This window comes from Fukomys damarensis, unplaced genomic scaffold (assembly GCF_012274545.1).
Source record: "Fukomys damarensis isolate Sample0158 unplaced genomic scaffold, DMR_v1.0_HiC HiC_scaffold_13, whole genome shotgun sequence".
In the NCBI taxonomy this organism is placed as follows: Eukaryota; Metazoa; Chordata; class Mammalia; order Rodentia; family Bathyergidae; genus Fukomys; species Fukomys damarensis.
Window position 1 is genome coordinate 33,428,655 of NW_022900925.1, and position 4,247 is coordinate 33,432,901.

Sequence of the window (4,247 nt, forward strand, 5' to 3'; positions counted from 1 at the left end):
CCGCCGGAGGTGGAGCGCCGAGGGCCCCCGCCCAGAGGTCGCCGTCTCTGAGGGCCGGCTGCCTTGTGCTCAGCGACCGGATGGCTGTATCCGTGGGCGCCACATGGGGCTGAGGAAGAGAGGGCGCCTGGGACTCAGGGACAGTGGCCCACCTTGCTGGCACAGCCACAGACTGACTGAGGCCCGGCCAGCCGGGGCCCTGCTGTCAGGAAGGGCTTCCGCAGACTCTCACTTCTGTCTTTTCACTTTTGAGACAGGGTCCTGCTGCGTATGTAGCCCACGCTGGCCTGGGACTCCCAGCGATCCTCCTGCCTCAGCTTCCCAAGTACTGGGATTACAGGTGTGCACCCATGCCTATTGCGTTGGGGTTTTGTTATTATCCAACAAGCACTTCTCGCCAGGAAAGCCCACATTCACAGCCAACCCTCAAAGATGCTCTTTTTACCATCACCATTCACAGATGGGGTTGGGGGCTCAGCAGAGGAGCCAAGGACTTGTCCAAGATCACAGGGCTGACACAGAGGCCAGGACGACCCCAGGCACCCCCACCCCAGACGCATGGCCTCAGCAAGGACCCCGATGTGACTGCCAGGAATGCCACTTGCCTACCCAGGCAAGCTTGCCTCCCTCTGTGTTTCTGCCAAGATCTAGCTTATGACCTCTCCGGCTTCTCCTCTTTCCTCTGATGGACTCAGAGGAGACTGTAGTTGGATGGACTCAACACTTATTTCCTGGAGGTCTTTTCTGAGCCGGGCACAATGCCAGGCCCAGGACACACGGCCTACCCATGTCCAGGCACACCTGGGAGCGCGTAAGACACAGGGGAGGAAGTTCAGGGAGACTCCCCAGAGGAGGTGCAGGCTGAGGAGCTGGTAGGTTCAGGGGATGGGGAGAAGGAACCAGCCAAGCGCGGAGGGATGTGAGCCAGACCAGAGGGCAGAGAGAGAGAGGGCAGGACCCCAGGAAGGCTGCCTGTCATGGGTCCTGAGCTGCCACCACCTGGACACCCCCACATCCACTGGGGCACAGAGAGGGGCCATGACCTGCCGATGCCACACAGGAGGTGGGTAGAAGGGCTGAGATCATCACGAAACTAATCCAATACTTCTGGTCCCTGTCACCTAGTTTGGTAATTTGTTAATCTGATTATTTTCCCGTCTCAGTCCCAGCTTCACAGCCAAAGCAGAAGCTCCCCAAGGATGGGGAGCCCTGGCTCTCCACAGCCCAGGATAGCTCAGCAGAGGGAGGACAGGGCCAGGCGACCTCTGCTTCCTAGTCTGGCAGACCAGGACTGAGCCTCCCGGTGACCCCACCACCGCCATCCCCGTGGCTCCACTCTGCAGGTGAGTCACACACTGGCCAGGCCTGCAGGGCCTGCCCTTCCCCGTGATACCCCTGACCTCACGGCTTGGCTGAGCCCCTGCTGGTCCCCAGGCTGCCAGAGCTACTCCTGGATCCCAGATCCTTTCCTTCTACACCGGTGCCACCAGCCTGGACCCAGTCCCCCCCCCCCTGCAGGCCTTGGCAGGTCCCATCCTGGCCCAGGGGCCCTTCATGGGAACCCCGGGCTCCGGAGAGACAGGCGCGCCTGGCTTGGGGCTGCCTACCTTCCTTCGTCCGCTGCCCGTCTTTCCGTCCAGCCAGCGGCGGGCCCTCTGTGGCGATGCCACGGCCACAGCTAGTTTAACTCCTGCCCTGCCTTCCCCTCCCGTGACTCAGACCTGCCTTCACCTCCCCGTGGGCGGGCGGCTGGTGGTGGCAGAGTGGATGGGAAATAGTTGTGTGAGGAAGGCCCACCCCGTGCACCCCTCCCAGCTAGCTCGCCCCAGGAAAGGAACTAGCAGAACCAGTCGGGCATCCCGACTCCACAGCTACCGGCTTGGCCTGACTGCCCTCCTCCCGGCTGGCTGGGGCGGGGGCTGGGGCCCTGGTGACTGGTGACACTGGCTTTAGCAGGAGGGAGCGACTTCACTTCCCTGACTCCTGGGAAGGAGGTGGGCTTTCTCAGAGCATCTTTGGGGAGCAGTGAAGGGAGGAGAGGTCAGAGGCGAGAGAGTGGTTGAACGTCCCACCTTGTGTCTGAGGGGACAGGGTCAGGCTCAGAGCGACAGGGGGAGGAAAGGCTGGAGGCGGGAGGGAGCAGGCCGGGAGCCCTGCCAGCGGGGTTATAAGCAAGGGTTTTTATCGAACACAATATGCCCAGGCATAAAAGGCAGTGAAACCCAAACCTGCTGCCGATAAAGTGGCTGCTGCTGCCGTATGGAATTACTGCAGTGACCTTGAGCCAGACCCTGCCAGGCACAGGGAAGGACATGGAGCAGCCAGGGCCCAGGAGGCCCATTCTGAGCTGAAGAGAAGGCAGAGGCAGGAGGGTGCCGCAGGCAGAGTAGTAACTGTTGGGCCGGGAGGGGCAGGGGGTCCCAAGGAGAACTTGGGGGTCTCAGAGAGGCAATGCTTCTCAGGTCCTGGAGGACGAGGGTGGGGGGAAGATTCCTGAAAGCGCTGAGGAAGCCGATGGCACACCACACTGGTGGGGACTTTGAGAGGGACAAAAAGAGCCCAGATCTGTCTGGTCAGGCACACGAGTTTGCCAAAGCCTCTGTGCGGCATCCGCTTCCCATCCTCTGTTCCCACTGGGTCCGTTGTGAGCAGGACAGGAAATGGCAGTGCCCATCCTGCTGCCAGAGGGACAGGGCTTCTGTCCTTGTCAGCCCCGGGGAACCCCGAGGCCAGACCTGCAGTGGTCTTCGGGGACAGCCACCGAAGTCCTGGGTGCCACCACAGACCCTTGGGGGCACAGGTAAAAATGCTCCAGGTCCTCTCTGGCCCTGGTGCCCCTGGGAAAGAAACAGCCGCGAGCCTCCTCTGTCGTCCTCACGGAAGCACCACTTACCTCCAGTGCGCGGCCCCGGCCCCAGCGGCCTCTGCAGTGACCCTGCCCACGCGGCTGGGGGACAATGGCACAGCCTCGGCAGCGGCTCCAGAGCCATCCACTACGGACACTGGTCCTGGAAACCCACTCTGTCCGGGGGCATAGACCCCTCAGCAGGCCGGCACGGGCTTCCCGCCGGCTGCAGCTGTGCCTCTGACTGCCTCCCAGACCAGCGGATGGGCAAGCGCTAGCGAGCAAGCAAGCAGGCGACACTCAGGAGGAAAGTTGCTCAGCTGGCTGGGCCAGTCTGCCTCAGCAGTAACAGGACACAGGAGGACGTGGGCAGGGCGGGGCCAGCGTCCTGCGCTTGCTGGATGGGGGACCCCAGGAGTGGCAGGAGCTGGAGCCTGCACCATGCCCGAGCCTTTCCCCTGGAAAGTAGGGGGGCTGGAGGGTCAGCACCTTTCCCTCCTCCTGGGGCCACAAGGACTTTTTCCCAGGGACATCACTCCATCTCTGCAGTTCCAGGAGGGACTGCACCGCCCTCTGAGAGCCTCCTGGTCCCACAAAAATACCAAATGTGAACACCAGGGGTTCCTGGCTCCTCCCAGCCCATACCATCTTTGATTCTATCAGCGCCTGGAGACCACAAGCCCACCTGCCATTCTGAGTGGGTCCCCACTAAGGGAGTGCAGGCTGCTGGAGGTGCCAGGTCTGAGCAGGCAGTGTCGTCCTTCCTAAGTGGCACCCATGCCCGCCCAGCCCACTTCACACTCTTCTGTGGCTATGCGGAACTGGGGGTTAACCCGGGACCTTTGCACTGGCTCTTTTAATTTTTATTTTGAGGAAGATCTCCCTAAGTCGCCCAAGGCTGGGCTCAAACTTGCCATCTTCTTGCCTCGGTCTCCCAGAGTGCTTGGATTACAGACACACGCCACCATGCTTGGCTCTTACGGCAGAAAAAAGGCTCAGAGCGGACGATTTGACACGGGGAAGGAGATAAAACAGACTAGGGCTGGAAAAAAACTCTGGCAGGGGGCTGGGGATTTAGCTCAGTGGTTCTGCCACCTGCCTCGCAAGCGCAAGGACCAGAGTTTGATCCCCCGTACCCCCCGTAAAAAACCCCTCTGGCCACAGACAGGACAGGGGGTCTGGCATCTGCGGACTAGGGTGGCCCTGGAGGCAGCTGAGGTAGAGGGCTGTGGGGACCCCCCCCCGTTCCAGTTCTCTCCCAGTCTCATGGAGTCGTACTTGGTGGTGACACTGGGGAGAAAGCCAGCTCCAGAAAGCCTCCCCTAGATGTGGGGGCCAAGGAAGGCCAGAGAAGGGAGCTCGAGGGCACAGCTATCTGCCCTGTCGCCTGATTGCATTCCTT